A 15622-nucleotide genomic window follows, 5' to 3' on the forward strand; every position below is an offset into this window, starting at 1 on the left:
TGGCCTTGGCAAAGAATTTATGAAGAAGACCCCGAAGGCAATCACAGCAACAACAAAAATAAATAAATGGAACCTGATTAAATTAAAAAGCTTCTGCACAGCCAAAGAAATAGTCACAATAGCAAACAGACAACCTAAAGAATGGGAAAATTTTTTCACATGCTACACATCCAATAAAGGACTGATAACAAGAATCTGTTTAGAAATCAGGAAAATCAGCAAGAAAAAATCAAACAACCCTATCAAAAAGTGGGCAAAGAACATGAATAGATTTTTTTCAAAAGAAGATAGAAGAATGGCCAAGAAACTTATGAAAAAATGCTTAACATCTCTAATCATCAGGGAAATGCAAATCAAAACCACAATGTGATATCACTTAACTTCAGTAATAATGGCCTTTATCAAAAAGTCCCAAAACAATAAATGTTGGTGTGGATGCAGAGACAGGAACACTCATACACTGCTGGTGGGACTGCAAACTAGTGCAACCCCTGTGGAAAGCAATATGGAGATACCTTAAACAGATACAAGTAGACTTACCATTTGATCCAGCAATCCCATTATTGGGCATCTACCCAGAAGAACAAAAGACATTCTATAAAAAATACATCTGCACCCAAATGTTTACAGCAGCACAATTCACAATTGCAAAGATGTGGAAACAACCCAAATGCCCATCAATACATGAGTGGATTAGTAAAATGTGGTATATGTGTATCATGGAGTATTACTCAGCTATAAGAAATAACAGTGATATAGAATCTCTTATGTTCCCCTGGATAGAGTTGGAACCCATTCTACTAAGTGAAGTATCCCAAGAATGGAAAAATAAGCACCATATGTACTCACCAGCAAATTGGTTTCCCTGATCATCACCTAAGTGCACATTTGGGAATAACACCAATTGGGTGTCGGGCATATGTGGGGGGGGAGGGGATGTGTGTATACCTACATAATGAGTGCGATGCACACTGTCTGGGGAATGTATACGCTTAAAGCTCTGACTCAGGGGGGTGGGGGGCATGGGCAATATACATAACGTAAACTTTTGTATCCCCATAATATGCTGAAATAAAAAAAATAAAAAAATAAAAATAAAAACAAAACAGACTCCTCTTAAAAAAAAAGAAATTAGTAAGGTAAGAGCAGAACTAATTGAAATCAATTCCAAAAGAATTACATAGAAAAATAATAAAAAGTTGATTCTTTCAAAATTTAAACAAAATTGAAAGACCTGTCATATGATTAACCAGATACAGAAAAGAAAAGATACTAATAAACTCAATCAAACATGAAAAAGGAAGTATTACAACTGATACCACAGAAATACAAAATATCATCTCTGAATACTATAAAAAATCTCAATGAATATAACCTGAAAATTTTGATGAAATGGACAAATTTCCAGAAGCCCACAACCTCCTTAGGCTCACTCAGGAAGACATAGAACTCCTGAACAGACCAATAGCAAGTAACAAAATCAAACTATAAATTTAAAAAATTCCTGTACCACGTAGTTTCACAGCCAAATTTTACCAGACCTATAAAGAAGAACTGGTACTTACACTGCAGAAATTATTTTATAACATCAAGAAGGAAGGAATCCTCCCCAGCTTGTCCTATGAAGACAATATCAGCTTAATACAAAAGCCAGGAAAGGACACAACAAAAAAAGAAAACTACAGACCAACATTCCTTATGAATATGGATTCAAAAATTCTCAATAAAGTTATAGCAAACCAAATTCAGCTGTACATCAAAAAAATAACCCACGATAACTAGGTGGGCTTCACCCCAGAGATGTAAGGATGTAAGAATGGTTCAACATATGCAAATCTATAAATATTATTCACTACATAAAAGAAAGACCATAATACGATTCTCTCAATAGACACAGAAAAAGCATTTGACAAAATTCATCACCCTTTTATGATAAAAACTCTTAAGAAAATAGGCATAAATGGAACATACCTAAATATTACAAAAGCCATATATGACAAACCAAAAGCCAACATCATACTGAATGTGGAAAATTTGAGATCATTTCAGTTCAAAACTAGAAACAGACAAGGTTGCCCACTGTTACCACTTCTATTCAGCACAGTGCTGGAAGTCCTAGCCAGAGAAATCAGGCAAGAGAATGAAATCAAGGGTATCCAAATAAGGAAAGAAGAGGTCAAACTATTGCTCTTTGCTGACAATATGTTCTTATATCTAGAAAACCCTAAAGATTCTGCCAAAGACTACTGGCATTGATAAATAAATTTAGCAACGTCTCAGATTACAAAATCAATGTACATAAATCAATAGTATTCCTATACACTAATGGTCAAGCTGAGAATCAAATCAAAGTCTCAATACATTTCACAATAGCAACAAAAAAAATAAAATACCTAGAAATATACTTAACAAAGGAGGTGAAGGACCTATACAGGGAGAACTATGAAACACTGAGGAAGGAAATTGAAGAAGATGTAAACAAATGTAAAAGCACATCATTCCCATGGATGGGAACAATCAATATTGTTAAAACATCTATACTACACAAAGTAATTTACAGATTCAATGCAATGCCCATTTTAATAACAAAATCATTTTCACATATCTAGAAAAAAATAATTCTATGCTTCATATGGAACCAGAAAAAATATCCACATAGCCAAGGCATCCTAAAGTAAACAGAACAAATCAGAAGACATCATTTTACCAGACTTCAAGCTGTACTATAAAGCTATAGTAACCAAGACAGCATGATACTGGCACAAAAACAGGGACCTAGACCAATGGATCAGAACAGAGAACCCAGATATAAAACCATTCTCATATTGCCATCTGATCTTTGACAAAGCAGACAAAAACATATACTGGGGAAAAGAATCCCTATTCAGTAAGTGGTGCTGGGAAAATTGCATAGCCACATGCAGAAGAGTAAAACAGGATTCTCACCTCTCACCACTCACAAAACTTAATTCATGGTGGATAACAGACTTAAACCTAAGTCAGGAAACTATAAGAATTCTAGAAGAAAATGTTGGAAAAACTCTTATAGACATCATTCCAGGCAAACAATTTATGTAGAAGCCTCAAAAAGCAATCAAAGCAGCAATAATAACAAATAAATGGGACCTGGTCAAATTATAAAGCTTCTGAAAAGCCAAGGAAACAAGCAATAGAGTGAATAGAAAACCTACAGAATGGCAGAAAATATTTTGTATGCTATACATCCTACAAAGGGCTTATAACCAGATTCTACAAAGGACACAACTAAATAAGCAAAGAAAAAAAAAAAGAAAGAAAAGAAAAAAGAGAGAAAAAAGAAAAAAAGAAAAGAAAAGAAAAAACGAAAAAGCAGAAAACAACAACAACAAAAAAACCAAACTTTTCAAAAGAAGATATAGTAATGGTCAACAAACGTATGAAAATATGCTCTACATCTCTAATCATCAGGAAAATGCAAATCAAAATCACAATGAGATATCACCTCACTGCAGTGAGAATGGCTTTTATCAAAAAATTCCAAAGTAAAAAATGCTGATGAGAGATAAGAATGCTTAGACACTGTTTGTGGGACTGCAAACTAGTACAATCTCTATGGAAAGTAGTATGGAGATACATCCAAGAACTAAATGTAGATCTACCATTTGATCCAGCAATCTCACTAGTAGGTATTTACCCAAAAGAAAAAAGGACATTATAAAAAAGACACCTGCACTCAAATGTTTATAGCAGCACAATTCACAAATGCAAAGATGTGGATTCAACCCAACTTCCCATCAATACCTAAGTGGATTGATAAAATGTGATGCATGTATACTACAGAGTACTACTCAGTCATTAAAAAATGCTGAACGAATACCTTCTGTATTAAAACGAATAGAATTAGAGACCATTCTTCTAAGTGAAGTGTCTCAAGAATGGAAAAACAAACACCACTATACTCACTATGAAACTGGAACTTATCGAACAGCACTTATGTGCACACATAGAAATAAAACTCATTAGAGACCAAGTAGGTAGGAGGGGGGAAGAAGAGATGAGTAAAGTCACACCTGACAGGTACAATGCACATTATCTGGGTGATGAGCACACTTATAACTTTGACTCAAACTGCATAAAAGCAATTTATGTAAACAAAAATTTGTACCCCTGTAATATTCAGAAATAAAACAAAAAAATAAAAAATAAATTACCTTTAATCACTAGAATGAACACTTCTTTATAATTTGTATTACCCTATTATATATAATTGAATTTTATTGTTCAATCTTTTGTTGATTTACATCAAAGTTTATAAGCAACAGAAGTCTGTAATGCTCCTTCTTAAAAATGAAATCAAATTAATTGTGAATTTATCTTTCCCAGAGTTTTCTTTAAGAAGATTTTCAATTACAGTTAATTTCCTTTAATAGCTAGAAAGCTGTTCATATTTACCATTTACTTGTGTTTTACTTTTGATAACTCATGGGTTTTTTAGAAAGTTGTCATACCATTTCAAGTATGTTCCTATAATTAATGACCTATGTTGTTTTGTTCATGGTATCTTCCTATAATATCCTTAAAGTCTGTCTGAACAGTAGCGATATCACCATTTTTAATTCTTGTTATTAGGTGAGTAGTTACCTTTTTTTCCAGTGACCATCACTAGAGTTTAACAGGTTTAATAATCCATTTTTTATTGATACATAGTAGTTGTACAAATTTTTGGAATACTTGTGATATTTTGATACCTGTATATTAGTCCTTTTATAGCAGCAAACTCTGGCTATTCTCCTTGTTATATGTTTGAGTTTTTAAATTAATTTATGTTCTTATTTCCATTATTTCCTTCATACTTTTTTGTTTATGTTTTGTCTTTTTTGTAAATATCTGAGTATTTGAAACAATCAGAATTACTCCTTTCGTAATGTATTAAATATTAAAATGTATGTTATATTTTCCAAGCTATAAAGTTTGCACTAAGAAGCATTGATTTCTACCCACCACACAAATATTGAAATAGAGCACCTTCATTATTAATAAAATTACAATATTTTCTGACCTAGTTTAAATTATTTTCTTATACATGCAGGTCATTTAGAAATATATTTATTAATGTTCCCATATAGAATTGATTTTCTATTTATATTTTGTTAATGATTTCTGGCTCAATTTCAATCCAGAATCAGAGCATATATTCTGAATTATTTCAATTATGTGAAAATAGTGACATGATTTAGGCCCCATATAATGTAAATTTTCATAAATATCCCATGTTTAATTTCCAAAGTGTTTATTTGATGGGTACAGTATTTTGATATACATCAATTATGTTGGTGGTATTAATAGTACATCAAAATCCTTAACATTGCTGTGGGTATTTTTTTTTTTTTTTTCCCCCTCTGCTATTGAATCAATCACATCTGTGCCCTCTTGTGGTCATATATATTAATGCACTTTCGTATGTTTTATGGAGGAGATGAACTAAATTGTCTGGTCACTGGGGTCTGAATTGTTCATAACTCTCTTTAATTACTCCCTAAACATTTTCAAGAAGGAAAGGAGCCTGTAAAATTAATCAATATTTTGTATTTTAAAAAATGAAACACTTCTTCTCTAAGTAGCCAAACTTCTGGTTAATTCTGTCTTTTTTCCCTGTGGCTTCAGCATGCACATTTGTATATGTGGTGCATCCTCTATATTCTAGGAGGCTCCCTCACCCCCTACCCCATTTTATTTTTATCATTTTTTATACCTTCTGGAAATGAAGGATGTTTCTTCCTTATGAATGTATTTTGCCTATAAGCATGGCTTTAAGTGCATCCTAAATATTTTAACACACTATGTACTCATAGTCATTCAGTTGAAAACGCTCTCTCATTTTCTCAATACCCAGGACATTATTGAATAATATCATTTTCTCTATGATTTCTTCCATAACACATAGGCCAATTATATTATTCAATACTGTCTTGGGTTTTGCCCCTTGAGTACTCACCACATTAGCTATTTTCTAAGTCTTTTAAGCATTTACTTCATGTATTTAACCTGTTTCTGGATGAAAATATTAGCCTGATATAAGCCATTTCATCTGTCTAGAAATTAAAATTTAAGCTCACTTTATTTGTGTAAAATATATCAATATGAATATAACAAAATAGGAATGTAACTGTTAACCACACTGCAGAGTAAATGTAGCTGAATTCTTGATATTTGTAGAAAGACATCCAAAAGATTTGTTGAAATCTTCAGTGTTTGATTACAATGTAGAGAAATCAGTATAGTTTTATAATCGGAGCAACTTTTGTGATCTTAAAACTGAGTGATTGGAGAAGGATTTTCCCTTACTTTTTATGATCCTATTGAAATTAAAAGGCACTTCATAGTAACTTTTTTGTTATTTAGTTGTTCACTTAGGGTTACCAGATGTGTATTCTTCCAAATAGTCCACCCTCTCCCAGGATGAGCTAAAGGAGTCCTGTTCCAGACAGACTCCATCAGCTATCATAAGTGATGAGGGTAGAAAAATACTGCACAATGGTGCCTATGACTGAACTTCTGAACTACAAATGGAGAAAATTCCTTAAGTTTCAAAATATAAATCAGTTTATCCATCAGTATGAGACAATAGATATTCATTCACAACCTCTCATGTGCCACTAACTTCTGGGTACTCCATAGACATATTACTGCTGCGTGCAGATGGCAGAAAATGGGATTAATAAGATTAAAACTTTAGTCACAGGATTCTTAGGGTGGTTCTAAAATAGGTATCTCAACGATTGGCTGTTGTAACAGGTACTGTTCCAATCAATTCTTAAGAATTATCTCATTTAATACCCACAGCAAGCCTGTGAAGTAGTCACTATTATTATTACTATTATTATTTTGTTGTTTGTCAGATGAGGTAAAAGAGAGCAATTAACTTGTAAAAAGTGAGAGGTCAGTTAGTGAGTGGTGGATTCAGGATTTCAACCCATGATACCTGATTCTAGACTCTTGGATTTAATCCCAGCTGCACTTACCGGCGCCTGCACCTCCCAGCCCTCTTGTTGGTGCCCGCGCCTTCCCCACACCCCAGCGCCTGTCCTTGTCCCACATTCACCCGTCCCCAACCCTGGCCCCAGCCACTCCCCAGTCAATAGTGCCTAAATGTTAGATCTGGAGCATCTGTGTGTCTTGAGAAGGAAATTGCTTTGAGACAATTTGGTGTTCTTTAAATATTAACTGTGTAGGGCTGGATCCAGCATGCCTGAGTTGCTTGGAATAGGAGTGCAGGACTTTCAGGCATTTTTCCATACCCCGCCGCCTTCCTGCCCCCCTTCCCCCAACCCATCCTCTTCTGAACCTGTCTGCCCCCTCTTGGGTTATTTATTTTTAGGCTGCTCGGACTGTGCCTCAGCTCTGCAGTGCTATTAGCCCCCACCTCTTTTCACTGTGTGCTGGGGCAACTTGTGTGCTCAGCAAAGGCTGCTCAGCTGGAGCTTTAATTCCCTTTGTTTCACTTGGACCCCCAAATGCTGACCAGGCAGGAGATCCGGTGCTGCCCTGCACACTGGTGTGTGCACAGGAAAGTCTTAACCAGGACCCAGTCCCTGAGGTGCTCAGGGTTTTGATAGGAAAATAAGGCTCTGCTGAGCCAAAAAGCTAAATAAATGGTCAGATGTGTATATTCAGAGTCTGTGTGAAAACAATATCAATGCTAAAAAATTCAGGGCAGAAATATGGACAAAGGCAGTCAGAGAAAATTCTCTCTGAAGACAGAGACTTGGCCAGAATGAGAAATAGTTAATTATTTCTCTGATAATGCACACCCCAAAGTTTTCTGTTATTTAATTGTACATGATATTTAAAATCTTGGCGTACAATTTTACATTATAATAGTAAATAAGAAATACTGTTATAATAAAACTGAAAGATACAGTCACCATGCAATGGTAAGACATGGACACCATTGTGAGCTACACAGGTAGGGAATTGGAAGTGAATGCTGCCCAACGCAAGCTGCATAGTCTTATGATAGGAGAAGAGATGGTCAAACAACATACAGAAATTCACTCTCCAATACAGTAACCACTGGTCCCATGTGGCTACTTAAATTAACTTTATAATTTAGAGAATCAGTTCCTCAAGTCACTCTAGCCTCATTTCAATTGCTCAAGAGCCACATAGGACTAGTGGCTAGCATACTGTACAGCACATATATAAATTTTGGCAGAAAATTCTTCTGGAAGATGCTGGTGTATAAAAGGAGTTAAATATGATTTAGACAGAGTATTGAGAAAATATCATTATTAAACAAATAATAGGTCTATATTCAGGATTCTTATGTTTGTGAATCTGTGGAGAGCTTGGTACGTAAGTCTGAGATCTATGCTGCATGTCTCTTTCCTGTAAAAATCATTGGGGCTATCAAAGGAATCCTCATTAACCAACACATTTAGAAGAGGAAAGAAAATTCAAGTAAGTCAGACTTTGGAAGACCTGCCGTCAAAAATAAAAACTACTCTGTAAAGGAGGAAAACTGAAAAATCAACAGTATTGCCTAGATTCATGATGCAAAAGCACTAACATTTTCAAACGATTATCAAATTAGGAAAAGGTTACCTTCTGAAAATATTGAACCTTCCACTACATGATCACAAAGTATTCCACAATTTATTTAGGTCTGATTAAAAAAGGTGATTTCAATTTTATTTTACAACCTTAGTTCATTTAATTTCTAGCATAGTTAACTTTTAATGTAGCTATAAATGTTACTAATTGAAAAGGTTTATTTCAAGTGTCTTTGGTGATAGAAAGAGAAATACAACTGATTTTTGTAATACTACACTCCTGACAGTGCCATTGTTAAATGAACTTACTAAATCTAATAGTTTACCTGTAAGTTATTTGCTGCTGCTTTCCGCCAATAATTCCTTTACAAATTATAACCTCTTTTATTTCTTTGTTTGTCCTATTGCATGCACTAGCCAAGACTTGCAATAAGAAAATAGTATTTTTTGCCTTTTTATTGACTTTGGAGGGAAAGGTTTAAAAGCTTTTATGTAGATATTTATTTTAATTACAGATGTAGTTTGATTAATAGATCCATATCGTATTCCTTATTTCTGCTCCCTTTATTTTTGTTAACAGATGCATTTCTAGGTGTATGTCCATTTCATATACATTTTAAGTTTAATGTCCTAACCTTGTTTCTTACATCCTCTAATAATTTTGAATGTTTGTTATCAATGCAGCGATACCACTTTTGAAATTTCTGATCTTGGTTAATTGATATTTCTTCATTCTTTGCTTGATAAGTTTCACCAGAAAAATATCATTTTTATAATAATCCTTTTAAAGGATTTTACTTGAATTATTCCCCTTATTGCATGTTTATTTTTCTTTACATCATTGATTTTCTTGTCTTTATTGTTTGCTTCACTCTGCTTCCTTTGCTTTCACCTGTTTAATTAGGATATAATTCGTTGACTCAGATGATTATATCCTAAATATTCAGAAGTTTTCCACTTTTAAAACATAACCATAGGCTATAAAGTTCCCTCTAAAAACCTTTCATACCCTTAAAAAATCCAATACTGTATAAAATGATGATATATAAGAACACAGAAAGGTTTATTCTTAGAAAGAATGGTTAGGTAAATATTTGAACTTCCATTGGTGAAAATAATCGCATTAAGAGAATAAAGGGGGCCAAAATGATTATCCCCCAGAAATGCATAAAACTACACGATGAAATTCAGTCTACAGTTTGGTAAGTACTGGTAGCAAGGTAGGAAGACAAAAAGAATATTAGTGCACTAAATGTATCTGCAAAAATGACAAAATACTCACACATGTGGAAATTACAAAGCATCTCTTGTGGGTAGTATGGTAGAGAATATGTTACGAAAGGCTGTCCTGCCCCAACACAGCACAGATCAGGGTGAATGGAAGGGAAACAAAGGGCCTCCACGAATTAAACCAGCACAGAAAATAAAAGCCCCGGTCACACAGAGGACAGTGGCTTATTAAGGCAGCATTAGGGCTGGATGAATTCTGGGGCTAATGCACAGTGGGAAAGTGAGCATTAGAAATCACAATGAAGAAAGACGTCTGAAAAGCGCCAGTGGCCTAAGATCAGAAGTGAACCCTGTTAATGACTTGCTGATGAAAAGCGTATCCGATGTAAGCCCATAGAATTTCCAGAAAATAAAAACCAAAAGAAACGATATCTTGTCAACAGAACAAATTGAAAAACGCTTCCGGCAGCCATAGTCATGACATAAAATAAATAAATAAATAAATAAATAAATAAATAAATAAATAAATAAATAGAAATTTAAAAAATAGAGCCACGTGGAAGATGAAGTGAACAGAAAAGAAGTTATAAAATTCGTGAATGAGACATCTCAGAACCTACAAGGTGACGTTTAAGCATAGCAAAGAAGCAAGGATTACGCTTTTTTAAAGAGATAGGAAAAAGTCATGAAATAAAATATACGCGATGGAAACTCAGTGAGATGAAATCAAAACCATATCTTCCATAGGAATCGGTGGGAGAAGGGGAATTAGGGACCGCCAGAATGCAGCGGAGCATGGCCAGAAGCCAGACAAAAGGAGCTGGATCGGTCCCAGCTTGTATGAACAAAAGAGATGTCAGGTTGAACATCCGCCATTTTGAACTGGAAGAATAAAGTCGTTGTTCCCACAGGAAGTGTCTGCCGCGCTGCCTGGTGAGGAATTAAGTAGGAACAAAGAGTCAGAGCGTACGTGGGAGCGGGGGGGAGGAAAAAGAGGTACACAGTTCCTGTAAAGACGCCACAGTGCCAGGCTCGGACTCTGGGACACAAGCCCTAAAAAATAAGACACTGGAGAGGTTGAGGCAGGGTTTTCGGGGGGCAGAAAGAACCATGGAAGACGGCCACATTGCCCCTGGGGCCCAGGCCGGTCCTGGGTCAGCAGGGGGCAGGGCACCTGGGCCTGGCCTACTAGTGTGTGAGGCCTCCAGGGAGTTCGCGGCTTCAGACTCGGCCCGCCTACGTGCGGCTCAGTGCTTTCCCCCCATCCGTTTGTCTCCGGCACGGCCCGAGCTCCACCCAGCAGGCCTGAGGGCTGTTGAGGCCCGAGAGGGAGGGGCAGGGCCCATTTGCCTGCCGGAGCGAAGCCGCGGCAGCTGGAGAAAGCAAATCATCTGCAGGTATTATGTACGTGGTTTGTGCAAGGAGGGGGAGAACTGTCGCTACTCTCATGACCTTTCTGCCGGTGAGTCCTACAGTGAGCATGCTCAGGTCTCTGCAGACAGCGGCCCTGGCGCAGCTACGCAGATCGAGCCCCCGACTGAGGAAGTGGCGGAAGGCCGGGAGGATGCTGCTGAGTTTTCTCCCGGGCAGCCCTACCAGGACCGCTCGCTCCTGTCTGTCCCTGAGGCTCCTGAACAGAGCCAAGTGACTGAGAGGGAGCAGATGGCTGAGGGTATGTGGCAACCACTTTGCCGCTATGCTGCCATGGGAGGATGCTTTCTTTGGGAGAGCTGTAAGTACCGCCACGGAGACATATGCAACACGTGTAGGCTGCCGGTCTTGCACCCCACAGATTCTGCCAAGAGGGAAGAGCATATAAGGGCCTGCCTTGAAGCACGTGAGAAAAGTATGGAACTCGTTGTGGTGCAGCGCAGTGTGGACAAAGTGTGTGGCATCTGCATGGAGGTTGTCTATGAGAAAGCCAGCCTTGCCAACCGCCGATTTGGCATTCTTTCCAACTGCAACCACACCTTCTGTCTTCCCTGTATCCGCAGGTGGAGAAATGCCGTAGAGTTTCAGAATAGGATCGTCAAGTCCTGCCCACAGTGCAGGGTCTACTCCCACCTTGTCATTCCCAGTGAGTACTGGGTGGAGGATGAGGAAGAGAAGCAGACACTTATTGAGCAGTACAAAGAGGCAGTGAGCAAGACAGACTGCATGTATTTTTCTCAAGGCAGGGGGCACTGCCCATATGGAGAGAAATGTTTTTACAAGCATGCATGCCCTGAAGACCATGAAGAGGAGCCTCCTAGGCCAGGTGATGGGTCATCCAGCACAGACTGCATGTATTTTTCTCAAGGCAGGGAGCACCGCCCATATGAGGAGGAATGTTTTTACGAGCATGCATGCCCTGAAGACCATGAAGAGGAGCCTTCTAGGCCAAGTGATGGGTCATCCAGCACAGACTGCATGTATTTTTCTCAAGGCAGGGAGCACCGCCCATATGAGGAGGAATGTTTTTACGAGCATGCATGCCCTGAAGACCATGAAGAGGAGCCTTCTAGGCCAAGTGATGGGTCATCCAGCACAGACTGCATGTATTTTTCTCAAGGTAGGGAGCACCGCGCATATGGAGAGGAATGTTTTTACGAGCATGCATGCCCTGAAGACCATGAAGAGGAGCCTCCTAGGCCAGGTGATGGGTCATCCAGCACAGCCTGGCTGCAACTTTGGCAGCCTGTGCAAGTGGGAGAGAGCAACATCCTCCTTTTTGTTCACATCAGTAAAGTGGAGATTGTACCACTTGAGCCGGTCAGTCTGTTGTTTATGTCTTCCAATGAGAGATGAGGTCCTCGTCTCTGCGCGTCAGTGGGCCTTGCTTCATTATGAGCTGAAAGACTATTTCAATTTGAATCCGTAGCATCCTGCTGTGACATGTGGTCTAGTCTATTGAGGCTCTGTTTTCTGCTGTTGCCTGTTTTCCCTATGTTGACACACCTATTGCTTTCAGGGGCTGTTGAGGTAATTCTTATGCAGTGTTTCTCTCTGTTTTCTTGTCTCTTCCCGAAATCTTTCCTTCTAGGATGTTGGTATTTCATTGTGTTAAAAAATAAGTCCTTGAAGTTATTGTTTTGGTGGCATTAATATTACACTCAGTTTATGGGTTATTTTGTCATTACTGTTTTCAGCAGGCTCAACTCAATTCTAGACTAGTGTTCACGTAATTTCCACACTCATTTTGAAGTTCCTCAAGTGTAAATGTGACAGGGTGAAAGGGGAACTTTTAGTTGAATTAGGAGCTTTGTGCTACAATAGCCTTAACAAATGGACCCTCACGGGGCCATGCAGCTGCCCATGTGTTTGCTCACAATCTGCTCTTGCCTCTATTCTCTTTCAAGTGCACTTGTTAGCCTGTGGTAATCTTGTGATTTTGCATTTTACTTGACCAAAACCAAGTGTATATGTTTACATGTTTTTATCCTGTTTACCTTGATGTGAAATTATTTGTATTTGGAAGTATATATTTAAGAATGGTATATATAATCTATATGCATATATGTGTATAAAAGTTATGTATTAGAAAATATATATAAAAGAATATGACCCTTAAGATGATGTGTATGCTTATGTAATAAAATAAATACAGAGTTGAAAGCTGGACATCAAAGCCTGACAAGATTGGCTGTCGTGTGAGTGCGAGTTATGGGAATAATCGGTCTGTTCCTTGCACAGGTGTCAGTGATTAGCATCTAATGAAAAGGGTGATTCAATTGGGTCTGGCCGAATGTAACAGAGATCTTAAAGGACTAACAGAACATGGCATTGGTAATTCTTATGATGTCCCATAATAACCTCACCGTTTCTATTGTAAATACAGAAATGTGTGTTCTTATGCAGTTTAGCCACGTCATCATCATTCATAATAACAGCAAGTCTGACATCTAATTCTTTTTATTGATATGTAAAGTTTGTAGACTTTCCAAACAAGGGGTTTTTGACAAAAGTTTTCAACATAAAATTAACAATATTGTAAATGGGAATATAGAATAAAAATACTAAAATCAGTCAGAATACAAGAATGGAAACATAAAATAATGAAATACAGAAAGGACCAAAACTAAATACAATATTAATATAGAAAATGTACAGTAAAAATATACCTTAAATATATTAAATGAAAGCAGTTTAAAAACCGAAAGCCTGGCATTATTAAAGTTAAAATAAAACTATGCTGTTTAAAATACAATATAAAAATACAGAAGCATTAAAAATAGTAGGATGGGAAAAAACAAACAGACGTGCGTTGACTCTCTTTGTCATAGAAAATGTTTCTATTATATTAAGGGTAAACACTTTGGAGATAAAAATGAATGATAAATTATAAATCAGGAATATATAACTTCAAATTTTGTGTTTAATAGCATTGCATTAGATGTAGACATAATGGATTAAAATGGACAGTCTTAAATCCAAACCCTTAGTGGACAATTTTTATATATATTTTTAGTATCTGAACAAGCAAAGAAAGAATGCGAGAGAGAATAACACACTTTTAACCATTTCTCTAATTGACCAAGGTAGATCACTGTTTGCATAAACTGCTGAATGCACTTCTCTTGGCTGAGGTAGCTGAAAAATATGCTGGGGGCCTGAGTCCTGAGTTCCAGGTGATTCACACTGCCCTGAATGTCCAAAAAAGATGGGACATTTATAGAGTTAATAGCATGTAGTAAGTAAGCATGCTATGAAATACTATTTTAATTGGCAGAACTACCTTATGTGGTACTTGCTATAACTTTCCCTCATTATCCTCATGAGGTAAATAAGGTAGAGAATTTAAATTACTTGCCCATATAGCTATGGGCCATAGCTGTGAATGAATGAAACAAGGAGTGGAGCTCATATAGTATATTTCCAGAGCACTTGCACTTACTATGCTCACTGGAAGCAGATGGGCTGGAGGAACATAGCTGTTGGAGAAACATCTGTGGCCTTTAAATATGGATGGTTCAAACAAGTGGGGCCTACTTGGACATAAAAACATTCTCACAGAACATGGGAGCTTTGGCGCTCTCATCTGTAGGTTGCCAACTCAGTGCCTTTTTAGTCTGCTGCTCAGAATGTGCCCCAGCCTCCTATAATTTTACCCGGCCTCTCCCTTCTTATATGATTACTGATTCTCTGAGTGAGTAAGTACCTTAGTCTTTGACTGGGCTTTTTGCAATGTTAACTTCCTTCTTGATTCCTCTTAAAATAATTCACCAGTCTGGAGACCTGCAATGCCTGACTATCACTGGAATATAAGGTGACTGATTCCAAATGAATTCCAAACATCTGTGGCCCCTTCCCCAGTCTGTACAACTGGAAATTTCTCTGAATGTATACTATACAGCATCATGAAATAGCATGGTTTTATTGACATAATATATTAAACCAGACAATCATAAAGTTCAGGAGATATAGTGGGACAAGGAGTACCAGAAAATAAAGTGGTCTTGGGAGAAAAAGGATAGTTGGAATCTTGACTCTGCATCTTACCAACCATGCAGTCTTGCAGGCCAAGTAAGGTATTTTCTATACCTCAGTCTCTTCATATGAGAAATGGGTACAATACCACGTGCTCTTTTAGGATTAATATGAGGGATCAATGCAGTCTGGACAAAAGACCTTGAAACACTTTTTCTTTTAAATGGCATGTATAAAAGTGGGATTTTTGTGCACATTTATAGACATGAGAATTGCTTACATGGTAATTAATTAACCAAGATTTTCTTTACAAGAATCTTTGCAACTTGTGTTAAGGTAACATTATTTTATGATTATTTTTGTAGGTAATGGGCATAATTCCCTGACATTTGAAACTTTAAAAAGACTGAGTATTTTTCTGGCAAAAATTATTCCATTAAAACTAAAAATATGCT

Source organism: Lemur catta, chromosome 9 (genome assembly GCF_020740605.2).
Source record: "Lemur catta isolate mLemCat1 chromosome 9, mLemCat1.pri, whole genome shotgun sequence".
Taxonomy (NCBI): domain Eukaryota; kingdom Metazoa; phylum Chordata; class Mammalia; order Primates; family Lemuridae; genus Lemur; species Lemur catta.